Source organism: Artemia sp. Qi Xiang Cuo, chromosome 21 (assembly GCF_049724085.1).
Source record: "Artemia sp. Qi Xiang Cuo chromosome 21, ASM4972408v1, whole genome shotgun sequence".
Taxonomy (NCBI): Eukaryota; Metazoa; Arthropoda; class Branchiopoda; order Anostraca; family Artemiidae; genus Artemia; species Artemia sp. Qi Xiang Cuo.
In genome coordinates, this window is record NC_142814.1 from 45606630 (window position 1) to 45621969 (window position 15340).

Here is a 15340-nt window from a genome sequence, read left to right on the forward strand (position 1 = left end):
CATAATTATGATAATAGCAAAAATTAACTTGGTCCACCAAAAAAGCACACACAAAACAAAGAAATAAAGAAATGTTGAGCAGTAGGGACGTGGGAGGCCATCCGAATATGTGGACGCAAAAATAAACACTCACACATAGAAAAACATAAAATACATTAATATTCCATCATCAATGTCCTTTTCGGCCAACCGTCTAGGGCTAAATGAAAAGCAGGTCATCCTCGGTTAGGAGGGGGAGAGGATGTCGTAAGGAAAGATTTAAGAGAAATGCGGACTTCTTGCAATGGCATAAAAAGGGAGGCTTTGAATAGATTGGGATGGAGGAGAAGCATGCGTAGCTGTGTTGGCCTAAGGCGGCTTGGTTTTGTAGTGAGTGTTTAGTAGTAGTAAGGGTCAATAAACAATCTTTAATATTTTCTTCTTTAATTTCAGCTGAGATTTTTGGGATGAATCAATCAAAGTTTTGTCATTAAGCTTATAGACTATTTGTTTGAAATTAATGGTATTAGGTACGTAACTGAAAATCTTGAGCTTTCAGAACTTACAAAAGGAATTCAGTTTGTTCTATAAAGGCAACGAGCCAAACTAGGGGTAAAAATCAACAGATATTTTTCATAGTAAGGATTTTTAAGATTTTGTATTTTAAAATGCCATTTGGAAATGTTACCTTCTCGTAGATGTTTTAAACATAGCAAATTTAAGGGGAAGAAAATCATTTCTATATCTGATGTATTTTCAAGTTTTAATGGTCGATGTAAAAACTGCAAGCTAAAAAGCTGGTTTCACTGATTTTTGGCAGGCAAAATGCATGCGGCAAGGATGCCACAGACTTTCTTGTCACATCCTTCCTTTCCTATAATTGGGCCTATAACAGTCACATGACGTAACTTTTTCTCTTTTTCAGTAGCCATTTTTTGTACTTTTATAACACACAGCCACACTCATACACTGGAGAAGGTTTACCAAAGTTTCTCATTACTTAGTCAATTCAGTCTTATTGTATGGATATAAGAATGGATTTTTACTAAAGCAAAAATGACAGGAGATGGTTGCCGGAGTACCAATGACGTCTAAATAAACATTTTCTACCCCCCTGGGACCATTCTTACCCAAAAACCAAGATTTTATAAGGTTTTATTTTAAAATTATGAAGTTTTTAGAATAGTAGCCTACAATATTTTCCTCGGTGTCGCCAAGTTAAGCATGATGGGAAAATAGTCAAAACAAATAAGTTTAATTTGATGGCACTTTTTGGTTAATACGCTTCAGACTTTTTGTAGTTGATAGCTGATCAAAGTGATTTTTTAGGTTTGAATAATTCTGAATTTTTTCTTCCTTGTGCAGGCTATTTGAAAGGCTCTTTGGCTAGTTAAAGTAATAGAAGGAGGGGTTTTTGACGGCTTTTGTAATTATCATAAAGTAATTAAAAACGGCAAAAGCGTAAAGGCTGAAGCGTAATGCTAAAAAAACAAAACAAATTGTTAAATTTGTGTTTGTAAGATTTCAAACATCAATAATCTCTTGACTTTCACAGAAATTAAACCTACAAAAGAAAGCTACATTTTTAAAGTTAGTTAGTGACATATTTTTCAGCTGATTTTTTGCTGATTTTTCAACCACCTTTATGATGTTTAAGACTTAAATATTTTTGTGCTTTTTTTCTGTCTTGTGTTTAATTTTTAAAAGGCTCTTTGGAGTGTTAATGATAAGAAAATGGGGGGAACTTTTCAATGTCACTTTTAATTGTTTCCAAAGTTGGCTATAAGAAATAAGAGAATGCAAAATTATAAGCTGCAATCGCAAAAATTATTACAAAATTATAAATTACATACAAATTATTAGATTATTACAAATACGATTTTTACACTAAACAAAAATAGGACTTTCTCAAATGAGGTAAATAGAGGATATTGGAAAACTAACGACAAAGCCTGTTGGTATTTTATCATCAACTGTAAACTATACAGTAAATATATCCTTATAAAATATATTTCTCTTTTTGCAAAAATACTATCTAATCTTTCTATGAGAGGTACTCTATCTACTCAGTAATATTAATGACTGATTTTGATATCACAATAATAATATTAAGTTACGGACAAATAGAAGAACTAAACAAATTACTAAGATCGGTCTCAAGCTACTTCCTACCGTCAAGAGTTGCAAGTAGGTAGGCTAGCATACTGTTAGTGGTGGTATGCAGTCTAGTTTAGCCTACAAATATACAATTAAGGTAAAATCTTGTTCTGTCTTTTCTTATTTATTATTATTTCAGTGATGGCATGACTAATTAGTATCAGAAAAATCAAGTTATTTTACAATCAAAACGCTAATCACTAGAATTCTTCCAGGTCATAAATTGATTTTACAACGATTTTTGTTGTTGTTTCTTTTTTACACACAACATATTTAAGTTTATCTTATTTTAAATTTCTTGTTATTTTTATTTCACTTTTTTCCTGCATTACATTTCGAGATTCATCACTTATTGAGCATTTTAAGAGGATAATTTCAAGTCATGCAAAAAAAATCAAACCAACACAGTGTTGGCAACACTAAATAAAAATCAAAAATAAAAAAACATACAATTATTATGATTATACAGGATTGTGATCTTCAGAACAATGCCCTGTATATATTTCCAGACTGGAAATATTGATGAGGCGTGGTTTCAAATTCTGGTCGTTTTAAGTTTAGTGCTCCTCCTTGCTTGAAGTTGAAAGACCTTTTTTTTATTATTTGCATTTGATTGTTTTTGAAACCATTATAGGAAATCTTCCTTTCTCTGGGGGCTATGAGGGTATTTTCATCTCTGAAGGCATAGTTATTGGACCTTCCAACTATGTTGAATCCAATATCTGTTCCAAAATTCTGACTAAATGGCTTGGGGGAAGAGGGGCATGGAAAGGGGCTATTCGCCCTCCAATCTTATCCATTACTCAAAAGGGGCACAAAACTTTTAATTTCCATCCAGATGAACCCTTTCTAGGTTTTCAAGAACTATTCGTTTTATACAATCAGCCCTGGAAAAAAAACAACAATAAAAACAGAAACCCATGTTCAAACAAAAGTACATAATCCCATATTTTTGTAGATAAGAGCTTGTAACCTCTACAGTACCGTAGGGTTCTTTGATATGTTGAAATTTTTGGTATGATTTTCATTAAGATTACTTGACTTTTTGGGGTTGTTTCCCAATTTTGATGCAATTGAGGATGTCTTTGCAGCAATCCGGATGGATAATCTAGTAACACCCTTTTCAATATAGGCTAATCTGGTAGATGACTGTGAAGTCAGACCTGACATTCCAAATTGGAGTATATTTACAGAGACGGTGCTCTTGGCTTAAGGCAATCCATCCTCAAACATTTTAATCGCCTGGACTAACTGAAGATCAGCTGCTGTCTCCTCATCTAATTCGTTTGATCTATCTAGAATTATTGACAGAAACGCCATCAAAGAGTGTGCATTTGAGTCTACGTCTATTTGAGTCTCCATCATGTTCCTGAAAGTATAAATTGGATTCCGGGTTGGGGAAAGCATTTCCTTTCCAGGATGAAAAAGTGCTCTGAAGTTGTACAGAAGGATTTTCAGTAGCATCTGTTGGATGCTTTTTAATGATTTAGACATTGATTGGTTAAACACAAGCTACAAAATATTGTCCTCAGATAAGATACTGAATGTATGGCCATATTGGTACTGATGGTAAAACAAGCAACCAAAGAAGATGGTGTATAGTTCTTTCTCTATTTGAGAATTGTTTTGTTCATTACTACTAAGCAACCTCAATGCAAGGGACACATTTCTTTCATTCTGGAGAATGGTTGCTCTTTGTTCAAGCCTTGACATGTTGACCTGGAGCTCTATGTTTTTGATGCTGGATCCTTCTTTAGTTTATTAAATCTCTCAGGAGTCATTGGAAGAAATACCATTACAGAGTGCATATATTACAATAGCTCCTTTTGAGTATCTGCAACTTGTTCCTGAATGGGTTGGAAATGGAATTTACTTTCCAGGTGTGAAAATATCACTGTGAAACTGTATGCTCCAAGTTTTAGTAGAATCTGCTTGAGGCTTGGTGATGACCTTGATATTGGATGGTTCAGCGAAACTTAAAAGAGTTTTAGGATGGATAAAATGGTGAATTTATTGCCATAAATGTGACAATGATATTGCAAACAACCAAAGAGGATCTTGTATAGTTCTTTCTCAAACAGTTCGTGGTAACGAACTGTAAGTAAGGAGCGACCCGGCTCAATGGTAACCGAAACTCTAGAAAACGGGTTTTAGATACTAATAGATATATCAAAAGAATCAGATTTCAATGCTGATTTCAAATCTATAACTTTTATCAAGTTTAGTGCTAGCCCATCAAGTTTAGCCCATCAAAAGCTACGCACCTGAGAATATTTGGCTGATTTTCAAAAAAGGCGGAAAGAACCCTTAAAAACTATATAACTTTAATGAAATCGCACCATCATATTCAGCGTATCAGAGAACCCTACTATAGAAGTTTCAAGCTCCTATTGACAAAAACGTGGAATTTTACATTTTTTTGCCAGAAGAAAGATCACGGAGGCGGGTTTATTTGTTTGTTTGTTTTTTTTTTTTTTTCCCAGGGGTGATCGTATCGACCCAGTGGTCCTAGGATATCGTGGGAGGGCTCACTGGAACTGAAATTAAAAGTTCTAGTGCCCTTTTTAAGTGACCAAAAAAAATGGAGGGCAACTAGGCCCCCTCCCACGCTCATTTTTTCCCCAAAGTCACCATCAAAATTTTGAGATAGCCATTTTGTTCAACATGGTCGAAAATATGATAAATATGTCTTTTGAATGACTTAATCCCCCGAAGTTCCCAGAGGGAGGGCTAAAAGTTATGAACTTTACCCCATGTTAACATATAGTATTGGTTATTGGGAAGTATACAGAAGTTTTCAGGAGTTTTTTTTCTGGTAGTGGGAGGGAAGGGTGGGTCGGGGGTTATGTTGGAGGATCTGTTCATGAATGAAGTTTTCATGGGGGAAAGGAAATTGCCATGAAGGGGGCGCCAGACTTGCCAGCATTATTTATTGGTTATTGGGAAGTATACAACCATTTTCAGGAAGGATTTTTTTCTAGAGGGGGGGGGCTAGAGGAGGGGGTTACTCTGAAGAATATTTCCGTGGAGGATGTTTCTTTGGGGTAAGGGACATTTCTATGAAGGGGGCGCCGGATTTCCAAGCATTATTTAAAATACGATCAGAAATTGAATAAAAAAATCAAGTTTTTTCAACTTAAATGTAAGAAGGAATATTAGAACTTAAAATGAACAGAAATTATAACGTATGTGAGGGGGTTCTCCCCCAACTCAATACCACGCGCTTTAAGCTACAGTTTGTTTTATTTCTTTAAAAATAGCTATCTATTATAATTAAAAGGCTGTTGCTATTCTGGGGTTTGTGAATCAAAACTTTTTTTTTAACTTTTAACGTAAAGAGCGTGGTATTGACTAAGGGGAGAACCCCTTCATATACGTAATAACATATACGTAACAAAAAAAAAACAATAAAAAAGCAAGCGATACGGCTCAATAGTAATCGAAACTTTTAAAAACGGAATTTTGATGTCAATAAATGTATCAAAAGAATGTGTTTATAATGCTGATCCTAAATATATAAATTTTATTAAGTTTAGTATTACTCATCAAAGGCTACGAACCTGAGAAAATTTACTCGACTTTCTAAAGAGGGGGGAAATATCCCCTACAAGTTAAAGAATTTTAATGAAAATCACACCGTCAGATTCAGCGTATCAGAAAACCCTAATACATAGGTTTCAAGCTCATATATGCAAAAATCTGCCACTTTGTATTTTTTGCCAGAAGAAAATTATACGAATATAGAGCTTAGTTACGTGAGTTAATTTGTAAAGACATCCATTTAGCAAAAGAAATGTAAAATTTTTATGCAAATAAAAGCTGCATTAACTAAAAAACAATCAGAAATTAAATAAAAAAAAACAAGTTTTTTAAACTGAAAGTAAGGAGCGACATTAAAACTTAAAACGAATAGAAATTATTCCGTATATGAAAGGGCTATCCCCTCCTCAACGCTTCGCTCTTTACGCTAAAGTTTGACTCTGTCTCACAACTTTATTTTTTAAAACAATAAAAAACTTTAGCGTAAAGAGCGAGTCATTGAGGAGAGGACAGCCCCTTTCATATACGGAATAATTTCTGTTCGTTTTAAGTTTTAATGTCGCTCCTTACTTTCAGTTTAAAAAACTTGTTTTTTTTTTATTTAATCTATCAGAGAATAGTTTTCTTCAGTACTACTACGTGATCTTAATGCAAAGGAAACATTTTTTTTTTTATTCTGAAAAATGGTAGCTCTAAACTTTGACATGCCAACCTGTAACTCCTTGTTTTCTGATGCTGGATCATAAATGGCAGTGAGTTGCAATTGATTCCTTTATGTAGGGCAACATTGAATCATGTATTGTTCCCATTTAAACTCATGTTGATTTTCCAGGTGCTATTGGGGGATCTCCACTATGAAGAAAAATTGAGTTTCAACACTACCATTTTAACAAGTGCATGTCATATTGTAGAATCCAAACATAGGAATTTCTTGGCTGCTAAAGCTAGTGATGAGTTATGAAGCCTTAGCTACAATTTGTTAGCTTGAGGGTACTGAATTTTCTTTTGGGATTGTATTTGCTTGTGCACCAGTGTCAATTTAAATTTGTTTTTGCTTGTTCATTGTTAGTTTCATACAAAGTTAGCCATCAGTTCTGTCCACGTTCACCACATCAACAATGTCTGCTGTGTCCATGAATAGGTCAGCAATACACCAATACCCAAACCAAGAAAAGCCATGCATTTCATACACATTTGAAGAGAATCAGTTATTCAACCCCCATTGGTTGATATGCGAAGCCTGTAAAGAAGCTTAACCTTTAAGTGTAAGCCATCATCACAAGTGTAACAGTGATACAATAGAAAATCGAGCCAAGCATCACCTCAACAGTCAGTCAGACCCTTGAAAAAAATTATGAATACCACAACTGTGAAGCATTTACTGCCAGGATAGCCAACATGGCTTCAGATCTGGGTACTCTGTTGAGGAAAATCTTACAGATCCAAATATTATTATGCTACCAAGTTGCTCAATTGCAGTATCCCAGTCAACACAATCCTCTTGGATCTTGCTAAAGAATTTTACAAAGTCTGCCATTGCTGATTGAAGACAAAACAAACAGCTATTACCATACACAAGATTATTATGGACTGGGTGATGAAATTCTTCGCATGAAAAATGCAGAGTTAAGGTGTTTGGGGACAATTGGCAAAAATGCTTTCCCAGAAGTTGCTGAAGTTGTCAGTGGAATGCCTTGGGGAAAAATCTCAAGATGAAGAAAACAAACAGAATTACAGCCAACAGAAGGAAAAGACGGAACTGTTGCGCTTAATGGCACACAAGAAAGAAGTCAAGTTTGGTTAATGCTAATTTAAAAAAATAATGTAGGATGAATATATAATAGTTTAGAAACAAATTTGGGCTATATATTTGCACATTAAGGGGGTGGGGGTAAAGCATAGCATGTATTAAATACGTAACCTAAACTAAACTAGATACCTTTCCTCCCCCCCCTAAACCCCAAAAAACAACAGTTTAAATATTGCAAATTTAATGAGAAACCACGCTCTTCGATCAATTTAGATAGCAATTACCCGCTTTACGGGTCTCCATTACTGCCTTCGACAGTTTATAGCTCTGTGTACCATTAAGCACAACTGTACCGAAAAGACAAACTAAAACGACGCGGATATTTTGCCTATATAAAACAAGGCGTCTTCAATCCTAAGAAACAAAGATAAAATTTAAAACAACCTAAAATTAAATAAAATCTAAAACCAAGAAAAAAAAACAATATCTATATATACAACTGATGCTACTTTGATTGAGCACCACAGAAGCTAAATAGAGTTCCTTCAATGAGAACACTGAAAAAAATGGAAAAAACATAAAGAAAGAAAAACGAGCAAAAATGTGGTTTTTAAAGGCCAAATGAAAATATTGAAAAAACACAACAAAGCGAATATACTAGCGAGTTATTCGCTAGTATCCGTCGATGGCGGTTCAATTTTGAATTTCTTTGTAAATCACGGATATTGGTGAATGACTCAATTTTATTGTTGCTAGGTATTTGGTATTAATTTTTAAAATTTTTGGGCTTTTACTGATTTTTATTTATATTTTAATTTTTTGTTTTTTTTCATTAGTTTTTTTTTCAGATTCATATTGACTTTCCACGTTTTATTTGTTGGTTTGTTATTCGGCACTAGCATTGATTATATTTTTTCGTATCGTGCTGAAGAAGAGAGCCGTTTGTCCCCTCGAAATATTCGCTTTGTTATGTTTTTTCAGTATTTTAATTTGGCCTTTAGAAACCCCATTTTTGCTCGTTTTTATTTCTTTATGTTATGTCAGGCCAATGTGGTTTACGAAGTTATCTTCTTAATTGGAAATAAATAAAAGAAAATGAATATGAATTAATTATTTTGTAGTGAAATAAACCTCTTGCTTGCCTGCTTTCACTGCAGCGATTCTCCTAGGTCTTGTATTTAACCTAGTCCCCTCATGATTTTTTAGCGTTCTCATTGCTTCAGTATTCTCACTGAAGTAACTCTATTTAGCTTCTGTGCTGCTCAATGAAACTAGCAACAATTGTATAAATAAATACTGTTGTTTTTTCCTTTGTTTTAGATTTTATTTGATTTTAGGTTATTTTAGATTTTATCTTTGTCTTTTCCTTCTACTGGCTGTAGCCCCATCTGTCCTCTGCATCTTGAGATTTCTCTCTCTCTTTGTTTTTGTCATGGCTAGCCAGTTTGCCTTTAGATCTTTAAATATTTACATTAATGATGCTCTATAAATTGTAAAAAATAAGGTGAGTCTTTATATTGATGATTTGAATTATTGATGATATGTTGATGATTTGAAACTTACTGGGTCTCCAGTTGTAAAAACAAGAGCTTCCTGTCAGGAGGACCAAAACGTACTCTTACCTTGGACCCAAAGGCGGAAACTTTAATTTAATATACAAAATGTAAGATATGTCAATTTGGGAGAAAGACTGATATGATTGGAGAGGATGGCTCCAGACAGTTAATCACCTCTTCGGCAGTGGGGTCATTTCATTCTCAATTAAGGGGAGGGGCTAAGCAACTCTATGGGCCCACTTAATTGTTTGGCTCACAATTATTGAAGAGCAATAATTCTTCATAGTGGTTAGCACAAGTCTCTCCCAAAATCGACTAATAATAGTAAGAAGCAATTTAAAAGTGTTTAATGAATACACAGAGAACTTAACTTGGAAAGTAATTTACAGCTTTATTGTAACACTGAGAACCAAGAAGGTCTCATTTTTCTAAAAATATTATTCTAAACATATATTTTACATTCTTTAATTTTATACAATAATTTCATATGCTTAAAAATATTTCCTAACCATAGCATTGAAGTCAAACAATTTCATAAGAGCCTTTTCACTAAATGTCAACATCAGATCACTGAGCATTTCTTCGCCTACTGATGATCTTAAATAGGTTTTATTCAGGCTTAGCGTAGAAAAAATTACTCATTACTAGCCGTTGTCATAAACAGAGTAATGAAGATTTGCATAATTTTCAAAACTCCGGAATACGCTATTGACATTGCTTTCAGACAATCGCGAAATATTTTGGCGTATTAGCTAATGAGTGTACATTTTCTCACAAGATCCATTTGTAAGGCCAACAGAGTTGTGTCAATGTAAGCTTCTTTGTAATGCAATGCTACACTAGCTAGTCGGCTAGTATTGATAAAGTGCGGGAAGCATTCACGAAGCGACTTTCAAACTTGGAGCACAATTGTCTGTCAAAAGAAAAAAAACCCTTCTGAAAGCATTTTAGTTTTTTTTTTTTTCACTTCAGCAAGATTGCTTTTTCCTAAGGTCGACATGGTTACAAAATCACATAAGCAGCAAGCTACTTGCCGTGCATACTTCGGCTTTAACATGACGAATAAGACTTCTGAGAGTTTTGCCAAAGGTCTTCATCCAGACACAAGAAAATTGTTATGCATTTTGAAAGATTTCATCAAAACCATGATCAGTTCGTTTGTCTATAATTTTATCTCGCGTACCTACAATAAGACCAGTAGCTACTAGAGAAAACTAGATCTAACTTCTGCAACTGCTCACACAGAGTTCGTGGCGCAAATTTTTTTCCGCTAGATTGAGTATAAATATAAATTCTAATGTTTGATGTATGGTTACGAGTCCGTGGGCCTGACCTGCAGATTCCCCGTCACTAGATGTTCTGGTAATTGATAAAATGGCCGAAATACAGTTGTATCTATTCAGTACTTCGTTCACCAATCTATTCCAGTGTGCCTATCTTTTAGTAGACGATTTCTCCAGCTGAAGACCAGTTATGCCAAAAGCTTTCTGAACATTAACAAACAGTTGGTAGGGTGTACTACTATTCGCGATTAAACAGTATTGCTCTTGAAGAGTGGAGAAAAAAAGAAGCCATTTATCTCAAGTTCTAATGGAATCATCCAACACAAGCTTGAGTCTATGAGGATGGCAGTTAGTAAAAATTGCATGCGGTGCAGTTGATATAATACGGGCTTGCCCACCTGAAAATTGGTCGCTAATGACACTGCCCTGGAGTTTTTGAATAAAAATTTAAAAAACAAAAAATTTTCACTCCCTCTGGATGTTCAGCAGTAAATTCCTCTCCCTTGTCGTAAATTTTCTTGAACTGACACCAATCGATTAGCCTGAGTATTTCTTTTAATGCTCAGGTTGTTCTTGTATAGCTCTTATCTTTTAAATTTCTCATTTTTTCTCACTTTTTTTATAAGTTGTTTAAGCTAAGCCCCCCCCCCCCCCTGTTGAAAAATCCTTTTGTTTGTGAAGTCGAAATATTTTGTCTTTGGTTGTTGGTACAATTTCTTTTTAACTGTCTTATTAACAAATGTTCCTTTTTCATATTCCCGTTTTGTTATGATCTTACGTGTGTGAGATTAAGTATTGTTATTCAAGATCCTTATCAACTCTTTGAATTGTCCTGTTATATAATATATTTTTTCTTGTCTTTCTTATCCTTCCTGGAATCTAAAAAAATACTGGTCGGAAATTCCCACTTTGATTTTTTCATATTCAAGAAGCTAAATTTCAAGACAATTCGAGAAACAAAATTCATAAAATAATCATTTTAAATGAAATCAAATTTCAAATTTAACATGTTGACTGGAAGCAAAGAAGAAAAAGCACAAGGAACTTCCAAATCCCATACGGTCTGGCTTCTATTAATAATAATACGTCTATGGCTACTAGGAACGCAAAAAGTCCGCCTTTGTACAAAATAGTGTTTTATTTACCAAGCCCAGAAACAGAGAAGACTTTAGTCACACACGACTCATAACAGATTCACAAACAGTCCCAAAGAAATATAGAGTAAATAATACGTATATATGGAGGAGATCACTGCTCCATTGTAATAATAATTTATAGTTTTATTACTGATCCTGGGTCAATTACTTTATTGTAGTGAAAGTTGGTCATCATAGCTGTAACATCAATGCAATAAAATATGTTGCAATATATGAAAACGGAATATTAAATAAATTTGTTTGGGAATGAAGCCCAAATTGTTGTGAAGTACAGCTATATTAGAAACGGATTTGTTTTAATTGAGATAACTTTTCTATGCAATTTTTTTCACACTTAAAATCAAATCGACAAAGATTGTGACAATTGATTTGGGGCCCCTTCTAAAATCAGGGTGGGGCTACAGAACGAGCCACCCCCCCCCCCCCCCCAAATGACGCCTCTGCTCTTCGGCAGCTAATAAAGACCTTGGAATTGTCATTGACAAGGAATTGAAATTTCACAATCATGCAGAGACCCTTAGTCTGTGTATGCATCAAGTATTACTCCTGGGTGTATCATGGTAGTATTCATTGTACATATAGATATTGGCTTGTTTCTTATATTTTTATCGTTTTTAGTTTTACTTTTTATTTTTATACTTTAATGGTAGATTTTAAAGCTTATTTCAAACATTATTAGGTATATTTTAATTGTCCTGTACATCACACCAACCCTGAAAGTAGGAACTCTTAATCATGATTTTCAGTACGAGCCTGGGTAGAGCATGTGTGGATAAATATTGAACAAAAGGATCATCTTTTAGTGATAGGATGTATTTATATAAGCCTTAGTTCCCCCTGTCAAAAAAGTTCACACCTTGCAATTGTGAATTCTATAAATTCAGTGATGAGTTATCCTTCCCTTATTGAATTAATTGTTGGAGACTTTAGCCTACCCCAAATCCCATGGGTTCATAGCTATGCTATTACAGGTAACAATGATGACCAGATTGACACACTCCTTGAGTGCCTACAAGAGCACTCATTATATCAAGATATGAATTTCCAAACTAGGAACCAAAGGGACCAGAACTCAACTCTTTTGAATCTCCTATTTGTCAAAGATGAGGAACCAATACAAAGTGTAGACCCAGAATCACCTTTTGGTTGGTGACCAGATAGCCAATATTCGTTGACTAAAGATGTACCCACAGGCTGACAATTTTTGGAAAGAATGTGTATACAAATAACAACAAGGCGAGGCAATATTTAACCAACCAAGATTGGCCCTTTGTTGAAAAGAAAAATATAGAGAAACCTTGGCTTCATATGAAAAGGGTGCTAATGCAGACAGCTAAAAAATACACAACAACCACTTGAAACAAACACCAAGAATGCTCCCTTACATCACACAAGAAAACAGACCAGTAATCCAAAAGAAAAAGAAGCTCGGGATAAGGTACTAAGACGTTCCAAGACAGACAAAGTAAGAAAATTTTAAACTAATACAAAACGACGTCCATAATTTACAAGAGAAGTTACAAGCAAGTATAAGGAGTCGTTAGCATCAGCATCAAAAACCAATCCAAAGAAGTTTTGTAAATATGCCTTAATCCAAATGGCGGTAGATAGGGAGTAGCTGAAATTTTGAAAAAGCAGTTCAAATCAGTTTTCAAACCTCCAGATCATGTTGGTGATCTCCAGAAATATTGGTGTACAATACTGAGAAGCCTATTCAAATTATCACCATCAAACCTCTGGATGCAGAACAATGGCTCAAAAGATTTAATCCACATAAGTATGTGGGCCCTAATGGAGTTCAACCTTGGACCTTGAAACCCTCCCCTTAACAAAACTGTTCCAAAAGTATCTGGATACCAAACAAATTCGACAAGATTGGCAAAATGCAAATATTACGCCTGTCCACAAGGGTAATAGTAGGAATAATGTCATCAATTACCAACCGATTAGCATCATCTCAATAGTTAGCAGAATTCTTGAAGGAAATATGAAAACCACAACAGTAAAAGATTCATTTGACAACAAATTGTTCAAAGACAGCCAACGTGACTTTAGTTCTGGGCACTCAATTGAGACAAATCTTATCGATTTTTACGACTATATCACTGAGTTACAAGACCATGATGCTTCTGTTGACATGATCATTTTAGATTTTGCCAAAGCATTTAATAAAGTCTGCCATTGCTTGCTGAGTTTTAAACTTATTGGAACTCATTTAAATGTTTTAGAATGGGTGATGCAGTTCTTTACAGGAAGAAAGCAGAGAGTTAAGGTATTTGGTGAAATGGGTAAGAATTCCTCTTAGAAGTTGGCTGTTGCATGCCTTAAGAAACCATCTTGGGTCCAACATTGTTCAATATTTTTTTATTTAAGATGCTCTGGAAGCTGTAAAAACTAAGATGAACCTTTACACTGATGACTCAAGGCTTATTGGCTCAGCAGAGTTTTGAGTTACAAGAACTTCCATACAGGAAGACCAGTGTTTTCTTTCACTTTGAAATTGTGAGAGCAAGCTTGAACTTAATATTCAAAAGTGCAAGTCAGCGCACTTTGGGAGAAGGAATGTAAGGTGGCAGTACCATATGATTGGAGGGGACAGCTTGACAAAATTGACAGACTCTTTGGAAGCTGGGAGAGATTTAGGAGTTGTTGTTGATGAGGAATCTAAACTTAACAAACTTGCAGAACAGCAGTTGCAAACCACCTTAGACCCTTGGCATAATGGAGCATACAGTACACAGCAGATCATCCGAAATTATGACCAAGCAGTACAAGGGTCTTTTGCAGCCATTGCTAGAACCTAGCATGTGTATTATAATGCCCCTGAACAAGGGTGATCAGCAGAAAATAGAATCTGTCCAAAGACAGACAAAAAAACTGTTGATGGATGCATGAATCCCAACTGCCCGTTTTGATTGAATAAGCTACAGCTCCCAACACTTGTGTACTGACATCAAAGAGGTGATGTCATAATGACTTATAACCTTTTGAATGCTGGCTGCTCCTGTCAAAAGCCCTTTCAATTTGATGAGTCCTCTAGGACAAGAGGGTCTAGCAAGAAGTAGTCCCAGAAGAGGCCAGATTCAACGAACGAGACACAACGAACGAGAATTCGTTGTGTAAACACCTTGTCTTTGGATATTAACCTTTTAATAAAGTAAGATTTCAACCTGTGCAATTCCCTATAGACATTTATAATCGGCTTATTTTATTTACTTGTTATTGTCAATTTTGCTGCCTGAACTTAAATTCTCTTGGGACCTAATTAGTACAGAGACTCAGACAGTAAGATTTAATTATCTTAGAGGTGGAAAGTGCACCCGAATTTTACAGTGCAGTGTTGCCACCTTCTTTACTGATTGAAAATAAGCCAAAATTCAAAAGTAGTTTCCGGAACTGAACAGGCAATTACGCTACGATAAATGTGACAGGAGAGAAGTAAGCAGAAGAGGGGTGAGAGAGCTGTCTGCAAGAGCCGTGGTACCCGCTGGGCTTGCCCCTTAAATTGCGGGGACAAGGTAGACAACTTTCAACGCTTCCCTTACTTCTCTCGTAAGTAACGACCTGCCTGACCTTGGACTGTGATTTCGGATATGCCTGCGTGATTTGTCGTGGCGATGGAAGATTATCGGTATACATATTCGCCGGTACTGAACTTTGTTGAAACATGTCTAAGGCATCAGGATATTACGAAAGATTCAGTAATCAGCACTGGAGTCAAGTTCTATACTCGTGAACAAATTCGTGAAGCGCATGACGAGTTGAATAATATTGTGGATGCATACGATGGAAATCTGTTGAAAGATAGAAGGTACCAAATTGATGTGCTGTTCAGCAACATGTATGACACAGTGAAAACTCTACGGAACAATAGTGAGTTTAATGTCAGGTTCACGATTTGGAAAATTTCTGAAATAC

General features: G+C 35.2%; 1 protein-coding gene across 1 annotated transcript in view; it reads right to left on the reverse strand.

Annotated features, from left to right (window-relative positions):
- Positions 1-15340, reverse strand: part of LOC148939622 (uncharacterized) — an 81270-nt gene that overhangs the window by 48427 nt on the left and 17503 nt on the right. The gene's annotated exons all lie outside the window — the stretch shown is intronic.